Raw genomic sequence first — 19,475 nt, forward strand, 5'->3', positions numbered from 1 at the left:
AGCCAATGTAACAAGACTGTACAAGATCCAAAATACCGTCTCTACTTAGAATCACCAATGCCTGAATCATCAATGCCTGACTTACTTCCGTAACATCAAGGGTGTGATTCAGCGGGCAGAAAAGAAAGTCTGCTTTCAGCGCTTTTTGGCAGGGTGTTTCTCGGCCTGCAAGTTTTCTTTGGCCTTGGGGAGTTTCTCCCTGCTGAGGCCACACTTTAGTGCATTTCCTGGCCAACAGGACCGGCTCCTCGAAGATCGGGCCACCATTTTGACTGCCGCATCTCCACACCTTCCCTGCCCCCCCCCCCCCCCCCCCCCCCCCCCACCCCCCCTTTCAAGTCCATCCTACAGTCAGGATCCCACCCTTCATCCCCGCAACCTTTTTTTGTGGCCCCGGAACCCTCTCTCATCCTCTCTAGTGGGTCCCCACCCCCAGCAGTGCCAACCTGACAACCCGCGCACCGTGGCACTGCCAGCCTGGCATCCTGGCAGTGCCATCTTGGCACCCAGCTAGGGTGACACTACCAGAGTGCTAGGCAGAGTGCCAGGGTATTACTTTTCCCAGTCTCTGACCCAGGGGTTTCTAATGGCCTGAGAGACCCCCCACCCCCCTCCAAGGTGCCATCGTGCCTGGTCCATGTTTGTGGAACCCATGTCTAAATGGCGCCTGATTGAGATCTTGCAGGCACAGGTGTTGACTCCTGGGTGCTGGGTGAAAGCACTGTCCGGGTATTTAAATGAGCCTAATGGCTCCTCGCAGAGAAGATGTGACTCAGATCGCGCCAGATGGAGTGAGTTGGGTGATTCGTGATCACCCAGCGCAGAGCCCGATTTGGGGTTCTCGTGGAATTCACCCTTTGCGCCCAGCTCTGTGCCAGGGGCAACACGGTGGCTGATTCGGGCCCCAAATCTTTAGTGGTGTAAAACCAAACTGCCTCAGGACAATTCAAGCCCAGCTCACATTACTTATTAAAGAATGAATAATTAGGCATTTGGTGATTTGTATTCCTGTCACTTTCCCAGCTGTGTGGCAATTGCTCTCTTAGAGAACTTAGGCTAATAACTTCGCTATTTCATGGCTCGGCACTTTGTTTTGTCAACTTTTCATTTATTTCAGCTGATTCTGATGTTTTTATGATTAAATTGTTTTTATCTAAATATATTTCCTCCTCCTTCCCAGCAATAGCACTATTACAGGTAGCTTTGGGATGCCTGCTGACACGTTTGGAGGATGTACATAGTGATGCCAAGGAAGTCAAGCGATGTGGAAGATTCTCCATGCCACCTACTTCACCCACACACCTGCATCTATAGAGAGAAGTAGAATTCAATCTGTGCAAATGGGGGCTCCACTCTCCAGAGGAAACAAGGAGAGTTACCACTACTGTGAGAAAGGGCCTCGTCTCAATTACCCCCACTGCGGAAAAGGGCCTCGTCTCAATTACCCCCACTGTGGAAAAGGGCCTCATCTCAATTACCCCCCTGTGGAAAAGGGCCTCGTCTCAATTACCCCCTGTGGAGATGAGCCTTGTCTCAATTACCCCCCTGTGGAGATGAGCCTTGTCTCAATTACCCCCCTGTGGGGATGAGCCTTGTCTCAATTACCCCCCTGTGGGGATGAGCCTTGTCTCAATTACCCCCCTGTGGGGATGAGCCTTGTCTGAATTACCCCCTGTGGGGATGAGCCTCGTCTCAATTACCCCCCTGTGGGGATGAGCCTTGTCTCAATTGCCCCCCTGTGGGGATGAATAGAATAGAACAGTACAGCACAGAACAGGCCCTTCGGCCCTCGATGTTGTGCCGAGCAATGATCACCCTACTCAAACCCACGTATCCACCCTATACCCGTAACCCAACAACCCCCCCCCCCCCCCCAACCTTACTTTTTAGGACGCTACGGGCAATTTAGCATGGCCAATCCACCTAACCCGCACATCTTTGGACTGTGGGAGGAAACCGGAGCACCCGGAGGAAACCCACGCACACACGGGGAGGACGTGCAGACTCCGCACAGACAGTGACCCAGCCGGGAACCGAACCTGGGACCCTGGAGCTGTGAAGCATTTATGCTAACCACCATGCTACCGTGCTGCCCCGAATGAGCCTTGTCTGAATTACCCCCCTGTGGATGTGAGCCTTGTCTGAATTACCCCCCTGTGGGGATGAGCCTTGTCTGAATTACCCCCCTGTGGGGATGAGCCTTGTCTGAATTACCCCCCTGTGGAGATGAGCCTTGTCTGAATTACCCCCTGTGGGGATGAGCCTCGTCTCAATTACCCCCCTGTGGGGATGAGCCTCGTCTGAATTACCCCCTGTGGGGATGAGCCTCGTCTCAATTACCCCCCTGTGGGGATGAGCCTCGTCTGAATTACCCCCTGTGGGGATGAGGTGTGTTTTGACTGCCCTGACAGAACAGCAATCCTGGAAATTTTGCAGTGCAACATGGCCACACTATGATTTCTTATCTTGCTGAGCGCTCATTTCACTGCAAAAGATCGGTGACCCTTTCATTGGAAGTATGTAGGCAACTTGCGTATCTTTTCAAACAGTGAACCACTAATCCTAGTTTTCATTAATGATAAAATTGTTATCGTAAACTAATATATTTCCATATAGTAAGATAGCAAGATGATGAAAACCGTGTCCATCTTTTTCATCCCGCCTGGTCCTCACAATGGAGTTGCCGAATAATCATACCAAATGATCTCTGGCAATTAGTCCAGAAATGAGGAACGCCCTAGTGGTGGAAAGTTTTTGGATTCTTTGGCTGATGTCAGGATTCTTCGTTCCCGCCAGCAGTCCAACCTCGCTGGCAGCTTTCGCGATAGCGCAAGGTGGCTACAATGGGAAATGCCATTGACAAGCAGTAGGAACAGAGAATCCCGCCGCGAGGGAATGACGTGCAGCCGAGAGACATGTAGCTGGGGAACCGAATCCCGCCCTTTGTCCACTTTGAGGCTGTTGCTTTAGTCATTATTATAGGTAGAATTTTAGAAAGCTGGGACAATTGAAACTGATTAATGATGAGATTCATCACTAATTAACAGTTCCTTTGGTAAACGTGGCCAAGTTTGACTGCTCCATTTTATGTGTAAATATGTAATGTTTCATTATTATTCTTATAAAATTAGTAAACTACTATTAGTTCTCACCTAATGGTTTCTGCAATCATGTAATTTAGATTATATGTTTAAAAGTTTCTTTAAATCTGCGGCAGAGAAGTTATAGCGAACTGTCTCAAGTTGTTCATTTTAAAAAAAATATTTTTATTCAGGTATTTGAAAATGTTAATAAAAATAACATTAACAATGACATCAACATGGTATAATAGACATTTACCCCCCATCCCAATCTTCACACACCCCAACCATAAAACAACAATCTGCCCTCTCCACCTTCCCCCTCCCCCGCCACCTCTTTGGAATTCTGCATCTGCTGACATTTTCATTTTCTACGCTAAAGTCGATGAACGGCTGCCACCTCCGGGTGAACCGTAACATTGACCCTCTTAAGGCGAACTTTATTTTCTCCAGATTGAGAAACCCAGCCATGTCACTAACCCAGGTCTCAACACTCGAGGGCTTTGAGTCCCTCCACATTAATAAGATCCATCTCCAGACTACCAGGGAGGCAAAGGCTAAGACGTCGGCCTCTTTCGCCCCCTGAACTCCCGGATCTTCCAACACTCTAAAGATCGCTACCTCCGGACTCGGCACCACCCGTGTTTTTAGAACCATGGGCATTGCCTTAGCAAAACCTTGCCAAAACCCTCTAAGTTTCGGGCATGCCCAAAACATGGGGCCATGATTTGCTGGGCTTTCCGCACACCTTGCACACCTATCCTCTACCCCGGAAAATGTACTCATCCTAGCCGCTGTCATGTATGCCCGGTGAACTACCTTAATTTGTATCAGGCTAAGCCTGGCACATGATAAGGTATTAACCCTGCTTGGGGCATCCACTCATAGACCCACCTCTATCTCTCCTCCTAGTTTGTCCTCCCACTTGCCCATAAGCTCCTCCACTGGAGTTTCCTCCGCCTCCGAAAGCTCCTGGTAAATAACTGAAACCTTCCCCTCTCCCACTCAGGTACTGGAGACTACTCTATCCTGTATTGCCCGTGGCAGGAGCTGCGGAAAGGCCAGAACCTGCTTTCTCAGGAAGTCTTGCAACTGCAAATACCTAAACCCGTTCGCTGCTGGCAATTAAAATTTATCCTCCAAGGCTTTCAAGCCTTCTATAAAAGGATCCCACATCCTTCTAATTCCTGCCCTTTGCCATCTCTGGAACCCACCATCTAGCTTACCCGGTACAAACCGATGATTATTATAAATCGGGGTCCAAACCGATGCTCCCTCCACTCTCTTATATCTCCTCCATTGCCCCCAGATTCTCAGAGATGCCACCACCACCGGACTTGTGGAGTATCGAGTCGGAGAGAACGGAAGAGGTGCCGTTATCAGTGCTCCCAAACTGGTGTCTTTCCATGGCTCCGCCTCCATCCGCTCCCATGTCGACCCCTCCCCCACTACCCACTTCCTCATGGCTATATTAGCCACCCAGTAATAATTGCAGCAGTTCGGCAGGGCCAACCTACCCTCCCCCGACTGCGCTCCAGCAATACTTTCTTCACTCGCGGGGTTTTACCCGCCCACACAAACCCAAAATAATATTACTCACCCACTTGGAAAAGACCTTTGGGATGAAGATGGGGAGGCACTGAAAAACAAACAGAAATCTGGGGAAGACCGTCATTTTCACGGTCTGTACCCTCCCTGCCAGTGACAGCGGGAGCATGTCCCATCTCTTAAAGTCCCCTTCCATTTGTTCTACCAGCCAGGATAGGTTTAACTTGTGCAGTGCCTCCCATTCCCGGGCCACCTGGATTCCCAGATATCAAAAGCTCTTCCCTACCATTCTAAGTGGCAGCTCTCCCAGTCTCTTCTCCTGTCCTCTTGCCTGGATCACGAACATCTCGCTTTTCCCCATGTTCAATTAATACCCCTAAAAATTGCAAAATCCCTCTAGGATTCACATTACTTCCCCCATCCCCTCCAACGGGTCTGAAATATACAAGACCAGGTCATCTGCATAAAGCGAGACTTGGTCCTCCACTCCCCCCCCACTGCGACCCCCCCCCCCCCCCCCCCCCCCCCCCCCCCCACCAAACCAGTCCTTTCCAGTTCCTGGAGGCTCTTAACGCCATGGCCAATGGCTCTATGGCCAGAGCAAACAGTAACGGGAAGAGGGGGCACCCTTGCCCCGCCCCTCGGTGTAGTTCAAAATACCCCGACCTCAGCCGGTTCGTACGCACACTCGCTACTGGTGCCTGATAGAGCAACCGCACCCAGTCAATAAAACCCTCACCAAACCCAAACCTTCCCAGCGCCTCCCACAGGTAATTCCACTCCACCCGATCAAAAGCCTTCTCCGCATCTATCGCTACCACCACCTCAACCTCCCCTCGTTCTGAGGGCATCATAATAACATTCAAAAGTCTTTGAACATTGGCCTCGAGTTGCCTGCCCTTTACAAATCCCGTCTGGTCTTCCTCTATCAACCCCAGGACACAGTCCTCTATCCTTGTGGCCAGTATCTTAGTCAGCAGTTTGGCATCAACATTCAGTCGAGAAAGTGGCCTGTATGAACTGCATTGCTCCCTATCCTTCTCCCGTTTCAGGATCACTGAAATCGAGGCCTGCGACATTGTTGGGGGGAGGACTCCCTTCTCTTTTGCTTCATTAAATGTCCTCACCAGCAGTGGGCTCAATATCTCTGAAAACATCTTATAGAATTCCACTGGGTAGCCATCAGGCCCCGGGGCCTTGCCCGACTGCATGCCCTCCAGCCCCTTGATTATTTCCTCAATCTCAATTGGGGCGCCCAGCCCCTCCACCAGATCCTCATCTACCCTTGGAAACCTCAACTGATCCAAAACCTGCCTCATCCCCTCCACCCCAGCCGGGGGTTCTGACTCATATCATTTACTATAGAAGTTCTTAAACACCTCATTCACCCCCACTTGGTCCAGGACAGTATTACAGTCTCTACTTTTTACTTTACCTGTCTCCCTGGCGACCTCCCTTTTCCTGAGCTGTTGCGCCAACATTCTGCTTGCCTTTTCCCCGTACTCATGGATCGCCCCCCTTGCCTTCCTCAACTATTCCATCGCTTTCCCTGTGGTCAACAGCCCAAACTCCGCCTGTAGCCTCCGCCACTCCCTCAGTAGCCCCGCATCTGGAGCCTCCGAGTATCTCCTGTCCACCTGGAGTATCTCCTCCACTAACCTATCCCTTTCGGCCCGTTCCACCTTTTCTCAGGGCCAGTATCGAGATTAATTCCCCTCTGACTATTGCCTTCAAAGCTTCCCAAACCATTGCTGCAGAGACCTCCCCCGTATCATTAATTTCTAGGTAGTTCTGGATGGACCTGGTAACCTGCCTGTCATGTGAGGTACACTGGTATAACACTGGCTGCAACTGGATGCAGCTTGGATCGAAAAAATACTCCAAACCTTGAAGTTAGTTCCATCAGGTTTATTGAACTAATAGCACAGTTAGCACAGTTCTCTGTGAGTTCCACTCTCTGATAACTTAAGTGTGGCTCCTCTGTCTGACTGAACCAGACTAGCTCTTAGCTACGTGGTGGAGTTGTGAGATTGTAACAACACCCTTGATTGACTCTCTAATGTTCATCAGTGGAAAGAGGGGGAGTGTGAGTGCCTCGTGTCTTTTATAGTCAGATCCCACCCCTTGAGTGTCCTGCCTGCTTATTGGTCATGTCCTCTTCTCTGTGTCCATTAGCTGCTTGTCTATGGCTGCCTATATATCATTGTGCGTGTCTGCATATCATGACACTGCCCACAGAATGCTTCGTCCGCTAGCAACCCCACATCCATTGTCCACAGCGGGCATTGCCCTCTCTCCACACTAACCCTTGGATCCACCCAATGCGGGGCATGATCCGACACTGCAATTGCCGAGTACTCAGTATCCACCACCTCCGCTATTAGTGCCCTGCTCAGAACAAAAAAGTCAATGCAAGAATATACCTTGTGGACATGTGAGAAAAAGGAAAACTCCTTCGCCCTTGTCTGTGCAAACCTCCATGGGTCTCCTCCCCCATCTGTTCCATAAACCCCTTAAATTCCTTTGCCGCAGCCGGCCTCCTCCCTGTCCTGGATTTTGACCGGTCCAATTCAGGATCAAAGATTGTGTTAAAGTCCCCTCCCATGATCAGGTTATGTGACTCTAAGTTTGGGATCTTACCTAAAACCCGCCTCATAAATTCCACGTCGTCCCAATTCGGAGCATATATGTTCACGTGTACCACCCGCACCCCCTCCAGCTTCCCCCTCAACATTATGTACCTACCCTCCTTGTCTGACACGATTCTCCCTGCTTCGAATACCACTCGTTTGTTGATCAACATCATCTCAAGTTGTTAATGAAAAACAATAGTTAATAATAGGGCGGCATGATGGCACAGTGGTTAGCACTGCTGCTTCACAGCGCTCGGGACCCGGGTTCAATTCCGGCCTTGGGTGACTGTGTGGAGTTTACACGTTCTCCCCGTGTCTGCGTGGGTCTCCTCTGGGTGCTCCAGATTCCTCCCACAGTCCAAAGATATACAGGCTAGATGGATTGGCCATGTTAAATTGCTCCTTCGTGTTCAAAAGGTTAGGTTGGGTTATTAGGTTACGTGGAAAGGTTGGCGGCGTGGGCCTAGATTGGATGCTTTTTCAGAAGGTCGATGCAGACTTAATGGGCCGAATGGCCTCTTTCTGCACTGTGGGGATTCTATGATTGTAATACCATCCGGCCAAGTGGGAGCTGAGGTAAATTAAAGCACATGCTGTAAATTATTAATACATTATTAAAAATAAAACTATGACAGGAAACAGACTTTGTAAATAAGTTGTACATTTTTGTTTAAAAACCTAAATTTAAACCTGTTGACGTGGGAGGTTTCTGTCTCTGGCTTGAGAAAAAGGAGGGTAAAAATTGGAAACAGATGAATGCCCAAGTCTATTATTTTAAGTGTAAGCACCTAGCAAATCAACTTTGTGTATTCACATGATCTGCTGGAGACTTGGAAGTAACTCGCAGTGAGGGATGTTGAATCATCGTGTCACTCAACCATTTCTTCCAATGATGCAGGAGAAATATTGATCAACAAAATACAGCATGGGGAGGATAAAACGGAATCTCCCATTTGACCGGTTTCTGTAACATCTCAGCACAGAATGCAGCAAAGGATGTATTTTGCAGTGAAATAATGCCAGAAATCCACAATACAAACAGAATATGCTGGGAATGCACATCATATCAATCAGCACCTGAGAGAGATGGTGGTGATGGATTGGGCGGGACCTTTTATCAAAACTGTCACAGGTCATACTGGAGGTCTTCTGACTGAGTTGCTACGCATAATCAACATTGTTACTGTTTATATCTTCAGCTTATTCACCAATCCTTTTCCAGAATAGGAAAGATGACTGCAACAGCCTGTTTGAAAATTCTGACTCATGCTATGAATTACTGGATGTATAGTAAGTGCAGATGGAACATCATGCAACCCAACTTGGGTTAGCAGCACCTTGCTTACAAAATATCTTATTAAAATTCCATTAGGCTGAAAGAAATAATTGCAGTAACAGCAGGTATGCTACTGGCCTGTTTACTTGTGTTGGACATTATGTCTTAGAAGTTTAGGAAATTTGGAAACTATACCAACTGTAAATTCTATTGGGAAAATTATTGCATTCTATACATTTATCATAGAATCATAGAATTTACAGTGCAGAAGGAGGCCATTCGGCCCATCAAGTCTGCACCGGACCCTGTAAAGAGCACCTTACCCAAGCCCACACTTCCATCCTATCTCTGTAACCAGTAACCCCACCCAACCTTTTTGGACACCAACGGCAATTTAGCACATCTTTGGACTTGGGAGGAAACTGGAGCACCCGGAAGAAACCCACACAGACACGGGAAGAATGCGCAAACTCCACACAGACAGTGATCCAAGGCAGGAATTGAACCTGGGTCCTTAGCATTGTGAAGCAGCAGTGCTAACCACTGTACCATCAGGCCACCCTATTCCCTATTGTTTTTCATTAACAACATGAGACAGTTCGCTATAACTATAACGGTTAGCTATAATGGCCGAGGTCAAACGTAGCCACGTTTTCTACACCGATGAGCGAGTCTCGCTGGATCTCCTCAGTGTAGTGAGAGATCAGGGACTGGATTATCCCAGATCAGCGAGATGGCCCAACCCCGGCGTAAATAACGGCGCAAACCACTCTGGCGTTGGGACAACCGGAAGTTGCGGAATTCTTCGCACTTCTGTGGGTTAGGCCGGTGGCTGAGTGGTTGGCGGCGCGCCAGTCAGCGCCGAAGGGACTTGCACAAGTTAGCGCATGTGCGGAACCGCTGTTGTAGTTTGGCGCATGCGCAGACTGGCGGCGTATTCTGCCGCATCCAGAGGAGGGTGTGACCTCTGCGCATGCCATGGTGGAGCCCTAAAGGGGCCGCCCGCAGATCAGTGGGCCCCGATCGTGGTCCAAGCCACTGTGGGGGCTCCCCTAGGGCCGGATCCCCCGCGCCCGCCTGAGGACCGCACCATCCGGCCTACCAGCCATGTCCCGCCGTGTGGGACCATGTCCAATCCACTCTGGCGGGACTGGCCAGAAACCGACGGCCGCTCGGCCCATCGGAGCCCGAAGAATTGCCGGGGGGACCGCTGCCAACGGCCCTCGACTGGAGTGGCGTGATCCCCGCCTCAGCCCGAAATCCGGCGTCGGAGAATACGGCAGCTGGCATCGGAGCGGGGGGCGGGATTCACCCCGCCCTCTGGGCATTCGCCGACGTGGCGGGGTCGGAGAATCCCACCTCAGGTGTCTCAATCTCCGAGGCCAAGGCCCCTTTGATTATACTTTTGGCCCACCCCCTCCCAGACCCTTTGTATTTCTTCTACACTCATTGGGCGCGATTTTCCCAAAACGGGAGAAATCGTAAGGCTGGAGTCAAACCCGGGCGGGTTTGACACCTGCGCGCCCCTTCCCGACCGGGAACCGATTCTGGTCCCCGGTCGGGGCTAGCAGCCCGACGCCGCAAGCTCCGGCATCACGGTTAACTTGCCCGAGTTAGCGCCGGCTGACGCGTCATATCGCGGATGACGTCATCGTGTATTTGCGCGAAACCCGCGCATGCGCGGGCCGGGATGCCCCTCAGCCGCCCCGCGAATGGATACTGCGGGGCGGCGGAAGGACAAATAGTGCGCGGGCATCGTGCCCGCTGCCCGCGATCGGTGCCCACCGATCGCGGGCCCATGGCACCCTTGGCACGGCCGTGGTACTGCCGTGCCAATCGGTGCCATGGTTATAAAAAGCGAGTTGTTCCCGCCGTTTTTACGAACGGCCAGACCAGGTCTGTTTGCCGTTCGTAAAAACGGCGTAAAGGGCTGGGACTTCGGCCCATCGAACAGCTGTGAATCGCTGCCGGCCGTAAAAAAACGGCGGCAGCGATTCGTGTCGGGAGTTGGGCGGGGGGGGGGGGGGAGAGAATAGCGGGAGGGCGGGAAAAATGTCGGGAAGGCCCTCCCGCTATTCTCCGACCCGTCGTGGGGGTCGGAGAATTTCGCCCATTGTTCTTTTCATCTTTCCATCTTGTAAAGGATGCTAAAGTTTTGATCTGTGTATGAAGAGCTCAAGAGAAAATTATTGTAAATGTGGACGATCACATTGTCACAAAGGGTCACTTTCTTCCACTGGCAATAGTAATGAATCATAGAATCATAGAATTTACAGTGCAGAAGGGAGTCTGCACCAGCCCTTGGAAAGAGCAGCCGAATTAGGCTCACACCTCCACCCGTTCCCAGTAACCTTACCTAACAGTTTTTTGGATGCTAAGGGTAATTTAGCATGACCAATCCACCTAACCTGCACGTCTTTGGACTGTAGGAGGAAACTGGAGCACCTGGAGGAAACCCACACACACACGGAGAGAACGTGCAGACTCCGCACAGATAGTGACCCATGCCGGAATCGAACCTGGGACCCTGGACTGTGAAGCAACTGTGCTGACCACTGTGCTGTCCGTACACAGTGCTACTTTGCAATCCAGAATGCCAAGAAAATTTTATATAGCCTATTTAACTCAAGGAGGTCAAAAAATTGTTCCTGTTATGGTAGAGTGTGCCAGCCCACATATTGTGTGCATTAGGCCAACTTGTGGAGCATCGAATTGCAATGCTTTTTCCGTGAAAACACTACAGTTCATCTCACAAAGGTCAGAGCTGGATGGGGTGCAAGGTTAGGGCACATGTGCAGAATCTGGTAAGTTGTAAAGAAACAAAGTTAATGTCGGGATAAAATGAATTTAAAAGAAGTTAAATCAAAGGGAAAGGATGGTTGCAAAAATAACCTAAATGACACTTGTTTCTTATGTCAACACATATCTGCTATTCTCCCCAGCACTGAGTAATTTGTGAGTAAGCTGAAATATAAGAGGACCAGACTTTAGTGTCAGGAGAAGGTAGAATAGAATAGAACTTTATTCTCCATGCAAAAGTGGAAATTTGTCTTGGCTTCACCTCCAAAATAACACAGCCACTTCACAGCGCCAGGGACCCGGTTCGATTCCCAGCAAGGTCACTGTCTGTGTGGAGTTTGCACATTCTCCCCATGTGCTCCGGTTTCCTCCCACAAGTCCCAAAAGACGTGCTTGTTCGGTGAATTGGACATTCTGAATTCGCCCCCCCCGCCCCCTCCCCACCCACAGTGTATCCGAGTGTGGCGCCAAGGGAATTTCCACAGTTAATTAACTGCAGTGTTCATGTACGCCTACTTGTGACACTAATAAAGATTATTATTATGCAGACATTAGTTAAAAACAGTTAATATTTCATGTATACCTACATTCATACATTTGTGCAGATATAACATACAACCACACTATACAAACATATAAAGTTGAGCACAATTGTACATGACTTTAGCAGGTTTGTGTGGAGGCTGGAGCAAATTAGAATAAAGGGATTACTTTTGTGCAGCTATCGTGGAAATGGAATTGGAGGCAGAGTGCATTCATTTGATTATTGCTGCAGAAACATATGTTTCCACATCTGGTACTCTTCATATGATTCTGCACCACCATTGCCTACCTCTTCTCATGAAATCACTCCGTTTCTAGCTCAGTATCACAACTCAACAAGATTTTGGTCCCTGCCTCCGTTATCTGTCATATCCAGTACTGAGAAGACTTTGAAAATCCCAATGACATCTTATGCAAAAGCCCTCTACCACTTCGGCCTTGAGTTTAACATGGTTATCACTTATTTTTAAAGTGCCCAGTGCATTTACACAGCAAGCTAAATCTTGTTCCTTCACCTGATCCACTGAAACCTCGGATGCAAATATTTACCACTATGTCCGACATTTCTTTCTTCAAATGGTTATTGATCTTCAGTCACTTTATTTTGTCTCATACACATAAGCCTTTGGATCTGCACAGACGTAAAACAGCCAAGTTCCTTCTTAGCAGCTGATCAAAATTCAGCTGCATGCACAGTTCTATGACCCGTGCTTTCCCTTTGAATGGTGTCCAAAGCCCAACATCCGTAGAACACGAGAATTCTCTTACAACATCGCTTTATATACATTTTACAAATGCAACAAAAGCAGTTCCTGAATATTCAAAAAAAAGTAAGAAAATCCGATCATGCTGTGAAAGGTGACACTGTCACCTAACAATTATGTCAAATACAGCTCGAAATTGTAGAAGATGACAAATTTGCTTGTAAAAGAACCTATTTTGCGTCTCATTAATGCACCAATAATTGAATACTAGCCATACATAGTCAGTGCACAGTTATTTTCGTTCCTGCACCCTTATTATAACAAAATCACAATGCATGAAAATAGCACTTCTTTCACCTTGCGAGAAAATAAATACTTGTGAAAACATTTACTATCGCCTATATAATTACCGATTATAAAATTATACCTTAAAAACTTGTCCCAGTCTGCTCATTTTGCCACAGAGACTGAAACTGCACTTTGAAGACTTGAAATATCAAGTTGCTCCTTCCTGTGCTCCAATTGATCATTTTAATCCCAGTTAGAATGGATTCTCAGATAACCCTTTTGTATTCTACAATTAGGCGCAAGTGGCAAATTTAATTTGGGCATTTTAGTTGATAACTAAGTTTTGTATTTGATCAATGTACAACAGGTAAAAACAAGATACTAACTGCAGGCAAATAAATTGTTAGTTGCAGAGGGTTATCATGCTCTGAGACTTGTAGTCTGCAAGGCTTGGGAGGTCTTCAACAAGGCACACATTTCTCTTGTCTGTGAGACCTTTTAAAAGGTCTCCTTGTTAAGCCTGAAATGACACTATGACAGGCTGCATGAGAGATTTAGACAATGAAGCAGACTGCAGTACTGATTATTTCCACTCTCTTGATTGGCAGTTCACGCCCATCTAACAATATCGAAATACACTTTGCTGCTAATTTTCTCAAAACCAAAACTGCTCATATTTCAAGGTCACCTTATTAAAGAGTTTCCAGGCAGATTTCAACAAGGATGTGTATATTTACAAGAGCAGACATCAGTGGTCACTGGGGAAGATAAGCTGTGCGAGAAAAGATGTTGTTTCCTTATACAATTCACACATTATTGCAGATAAAACTGGTCTTGCTTACTAACATCATTCCTATCTGTATACCATTAGGGGAACAGTTAATAAACAGAATAGATCGTACACAGATAAAATGATGGTTAGTCCAACACAGAAAGTCCCGAACTGCTTTATTTGATTTATGTGGACTTTTCCCAAAGCAATGCTGAACCTTTTGTGTTTGGATTCATTGGAGCAAGTTTTAGATCCATGCTTTTGTTTGATGCTGGCTGATAATGAAGAGCTCTTCACCTCAATGCAACTTTATTTCACCATTAGCTGAAGCCCTTGAAACAGTCATTGAGAAAACAGGAGTTTAAAACCCTTCAAAGTCAAAGGTGTTTAGTGCCACTCTTGTATCAATCAAGGAGACCCTCCAGTAAGTGCTATTTCCTCCCGGTTCTTTCATTTACATGAAATATTCATAAAGCATTCAGTTGTGCTCTTCAGCCTCTCAATAATCACTTTTAAGAAAAAGCTGCAATCATCTCAGTCAGGGCAGGGTGTTATGGGATGTGCTGTACCTTTCAATGCCAGGCTTCCTGCAGATTACTAGTTTTATAATGAGGTGATTGACATCACAGGCTACTAAAGGCTCTCATCACCAACTCAGACATGCCTGTTGTCCTATCTACACAGGCTTACCCCCTCTTACAATTGTTCATTTGGGTAATGGAGTGCAAAAAAAACCGAGTAAGCAATATCGTTTATATCAATTTATAATTTTAAAACAGGTTTAAAATCAAAATGATGCCATCTTTAGCACTCTGCAACATTTGAGAAAAAAATAGTTGGTAAAAATATTGTGACATCGTTTAGCAGGTATGATCCTAAAAACTGACTGTCTGTCAATAGACTTTTCCATTATTTTCAACTTTCAATTTGAATGAATTGATTACCTATATTCTTTATGCTGATTCTAAGGCATGAGTTCAATATAAACCTTTCATCTGCTGCGCTAGTTTACTTTATAAAGCAAGCAGTAAATGCTGCTCAGTGAAAAAGAAAGGTCAATGCACAAGAATAAAAGCAAGAAAGCCACAGTGTTGTAAGAGACTTGCCTCCAACAAACCCTTCCCATGGTTAAAACCTCGTTGAACCCATCTAGGAGATTAGTCAACATATTGATGCCTGATATGCTGCAGGCACTAATGTTCGTGGACAGCACCGAAGATAGACTGCCCATTTGAACCACGCTTAGATGAAAGAAAATAGAGCTCAGTACAAATAATTAAATGGAACAAAAGCAGTGTACTAGAGATGGCCGGAAATAAAATCAGAAAGAAACTGCAAACACTCAGCAGGCCAGGCAGCATCTATGGAGAGAGAAACTGAGTTAACAGTTCAGGTCAATGACCCTTTGTCAGAATTCTGAAAATTCATTGATCTGTAACTCTGTTTCTCTCTCCACAGATGCTCCCTGACCTGCTGAGTGCGTCCAGCAATTTTTTTCTATTTCACATTATTCAATGCAGCTGCAGAATCCTGTTCACGGGTCAATGAAACCTGTAATGTTAGAAAAGTATTGTCCCTTTCTAAAATTTGGGAATGTAACGCTTGCATTTGCAATGCCACCATTATGTGATGCACTGTGTCTTTTAGCGGTCTCATGTTTGATGTCAAATCCCTAATTTCTCGTTTCCTTCGATTCCCCACCTTAAAAGGCAGGCAAACAACTTCCAGCTACTCATCTTTATTTGGCTTAGAGAAGATGAACGAGAGTTCCCCAAGTTAATTTGGGTATTTTTCTACCTCCAATGAAACATAGAACGGCACAGAAAGAAGCCATTCAGCCTATCCGGTCTGTGCCGGCCGATAAAAGTAAACAATGAAAAACTAGCCGCTTAATCTAATCCCACCTTCCAGCACCTGGTCTGTAGCCTTGCAGAGAACAGCACTTCAGATGCAGATCCAAGTACCTTTTAAATGAAGACTGACATGATGGACTGAAACTCTGCCATCTGTATCCTATTTCCCACTGAGTTCTGCTCGCCTATCAATGCCCTGCTTTCTTACCGACATTGGTACCCAGTCCGGCAATACCTTGATTGTACATTTCCCATCCTTGTTTCTAAAGGGGCTGGTTTAGCTCACTGGGCTAAATCGCTGGCTTTTAAAGCAGACCAAGCAGGCCAGCAGCATGGTTCGATTCTCGTACCAGCCTCCCCGGACAGGCGCCGGAATGTGGTGACTAGGGGCTTTTCACAGTAACTTCATTGAAGCCTACTCGTGACAATAAGTGATTTTCATTTTCATTTCATTTTTCATAAATCCCTTCATCTTATCATAGAATTTACAGTGCAGAAGGAGGCCATTCATCCCATCGAGTCTGCACCGGCTCTTGGAAAGAACACCCTACCCAAGCCCACACCTCCACCCTATCCCCATAACCCAGTAACCCCACCTAACACTAAGGGCAATTGTGAACACTAAGGGCAATTTAGCATGGTCAATCCACCAAACCTGCACATCTTTGGACTGTGGAAGGAAACTGGAGCACCCAGAGGAAACCCACCCACACACGGGGAGAACGTGCAGACTCTGCACAGACAGTGACCCAAGCCGGGAATCGAACCTGGGACCCTTGAGCTGTGAAGCAATTGTGCTAACCACCATGCTACCATGCTACCCATCTTCAAGGCTTTCAAGGTCCCCTTCAGCCATGCAATTCTCCAAGAAATCAGCACTCCTCCAATCCTGGTCTCTTAAGCATCCCCAGTTTTAACCAGTTGAGCAATTGCAGCCTTCAGCTGTCTAAATCCATAAGCATTGAGATTTCCTGCCTAAACCGCAAATGTTCTCGACCTCACTTTCTCTTTTGAGATATTCCATATAAACCTACCTCTTTAACCAAACTTTAAGTGACCTGTCCAGATATCCTTTCTGTTGTTCGGTGTCAAATTTTGTCTGATTCCTATGAAGCACCTTGAGGCATTTAACTACACTAAATACACTATATAAATGCAGAATATTGTTTTTGTTGAGCACCTGTGTAATCACAGGCAAAGACCTACCTCATTTATCCTGGGACAAATGTTGAAGGTGTACTCTTATGAATGGGTCTTTCGAAATATGAAACCAGTGATCACACAAAACACAAAATGCAGACGAGATATAGGAACAGGAGTAGGCCATTCAGCCCCCTGAGCCTATCCCACTATTTATTGAGATCATGGCTGATCTGTATCCTAACCCCATCTATAGATTAGCGAAAAAATTGAACCATTAAGATTCAAAGGAATTTGGGTTTACCTGAATCTTTCTGAATGACCCAAATTTAGAGTAATATAATTTTCTAATTCAAATTTTTAATGCAGCACTAAGTTCAATTATTTCATGAAAACAGTACATCTATGTACACTTTTTCAACTTGCTACTGGTTGGACAATGAAGGAGGTGATTGGGGTAGCAGGGTAAATTGGTGCTGTTCAGTTTGGTTTTATTGAGATTGAAACTGCATATCAATGTGAAGTGCCAAAACAAACCTACCATTCTCATATAGGTGTCAGGAATGTGGGAAGTTAACGAGATTAACAGTGGATTTGAGATTAAAATATAATAACAGAAACTAAGAACACTAGCAGGCATCTAGAGAAATAATGAGATACGATTTGCCCAGCAACAAGATTAGCAGGACTCGAGAGACATTGAGGTGCGAATGGTCATATCAGAAGCATTATTTACCAAAGATCAGTGGGGCTAAAGAAAGCAAGAAATTTGAGTGAGGTAGACAGCAGAATCCACAGGGGGAATATCAAAGAGACTGAACAGTGTAACTGCTAGCACCCTCATTGTGGAAGGAGGCTAGTGCTCCATCCAACAGCCCAACAGTCTGTTCCATCTATGATTCAAGCCACGGCAAATTGCAGATATTGTTCACTATAAGACACAGTATTGTGCCTCCGCTGAACCAGGAAGAGATGTTTTCCCAGGCTTGGTCACCTAAGCAGTACTGGGTGGTAAATATTAGCTGGATCTGATCTGTATAGAGTTTCTAAAATTGGATGTTGCTTGGGAAAAATGGTATATTAAGTGAGATCAGGGAACATGGGTTCATTTTGGGAACAAGAGGTAGCTTCAGATAAAATGGTGTGTTTAGTTAGTCATATACTTAAGTGTCAGAGTGTATATTAGTCTTTTGTCCTATGTTTTTTCTTTTCCCCTACTTGAATACATATTCTTCATTAATTGTTTACACAATGACTGGACTGGTTCCTAACTGGGTTGTACAGTGTTCCTCACATTATTCCAAACAAATATACACCACGAAGAACCATGTTTCAAGTTATACTTCAGGGTTTTGAGAAACTCTCACAGGTAACGTCAGCCGGGGTTCTTAACATAGGAGATCTTGACTGCCATATCCACCACTGCACTGACAATCCAGAGCTTAACATTCCTTTCACCGCCACACACATAACATCAGCTCCAGGCTCCTTTGCATCCACAACAACTCAGAACACACATTCATTCCACATAAAGAAAGAATTTTTCACCCATCCTTGATGCTGTTTGAAGTTGTGTCAGACAAGTTTTTTTGTCCTGAATATCACCTAGAAGAGGCATTAGGTGATTTATAGCTGCCCTTGGGCCTAGGATGTTGGTCTCCAAAACAGGCTCCTGTATCGCCATTTTTATATCCAGAAGAAAAGTGCAACAAGGCACATCCTTTGTGCTTTTCCCCATGGATGTTTATCCATGCAGTAAATAAAGTTCCCATTATTGCTTGCTTAATTTGCACAACCCTGAAATTTTCTACAGTGTCAGTAAACCTTTCCAGGTCGGTACAGCAATATTCCACATACTGCTAACATCAATACTTTCTTTTGTTTTTGTATATATTCTGCAATATTCTTTCTGCACTTCACAAAACCATGTCACTTTTGTCAAACCTCCCGGGATCTGGGGCACGATTCAGCCACTGGGGTTTCGTCCAGCACTGAGCTGGGTGCAATGGGTGAATATCGTGAGAGCCCCACATCGGGCTTTGCGTTGGGCCGATTGTGAGTCACCCAACTCACTCCACCCTGGCACGATCTGGATCCCACCCTCACTGACCATGATCCCGATCAGTATGTTTAAGTGAGCCATGAGGCTCATTTAAATACACAGTCGGCACTTTCACCCGGCGGTGGGAATCAACAGCTGTGTCTGTGAGACCTCATTCGGGTGCCATTTATCACTGGTTTCCACAAACTTGGACCAGGGCTAAAGACACCTTGGCGGGGTTCTCAAAGGCCATTAGAGACATCAGGGTGGTTAGGAATAGGATAGGGTAGCACCCTGGTACATCTGGGTACCTTAGCAATGAAGCCTGGCACCTTGGCAGTGCCATCTGGGCACCCTGGCCATACCTGCCACCAGATTGGCATTGCCAGGTGTCGGGCCTGGGGGAGGCCTTGCTGGTTAGAGGGGCAGTAGGGGAGGGGGTTCCAGATGCTTCGAGAAGGTTCAGGGGGTGAAGGGAGAGCTTTCCTGAAAGGGGGGGGGGGTGCAGAGGTTGGGGCAGCCGGTCAAAGTGGCTCCCCCACCTGCGAGGAGCCATTCTTGCTGGTGAGCTGAGCTCGATGAAATCGATTAAAATGTGGCCTCAGCTGGGAGAAACGCCCCGAGACCCAGAAAACTGGCAAAGTGCCAGTGGATAGCAGGGTGAATCTTGGCACTACAGCCGCCGAGAAACATGGCGGCAAACGTCCCCAAACCGGACTTAGTTTTAAAACCGCTGAGTCACGCTCACAACCTTTTGTTGCCTTCATTTCTTCTTTTATTCAGAGAGGTGTCATTCTA

The sequence above is a fragment of the Scyliorhinus canicula genome, chromosome 2 (assembly GCF_902713615.1).
Source record: "Scyliorhinus canicula chromosome 2, sScyCan1.1, whole genome shotgun sequence".
In the NCBI taxonomy this organism is placed as follows: Eukaryota; Metazoa; Chordata; class Chondrichthyes; order Carcharhiniformes; family Scyliorhinidae; genus Scyliorhinus; species Scyliorhinus canicula.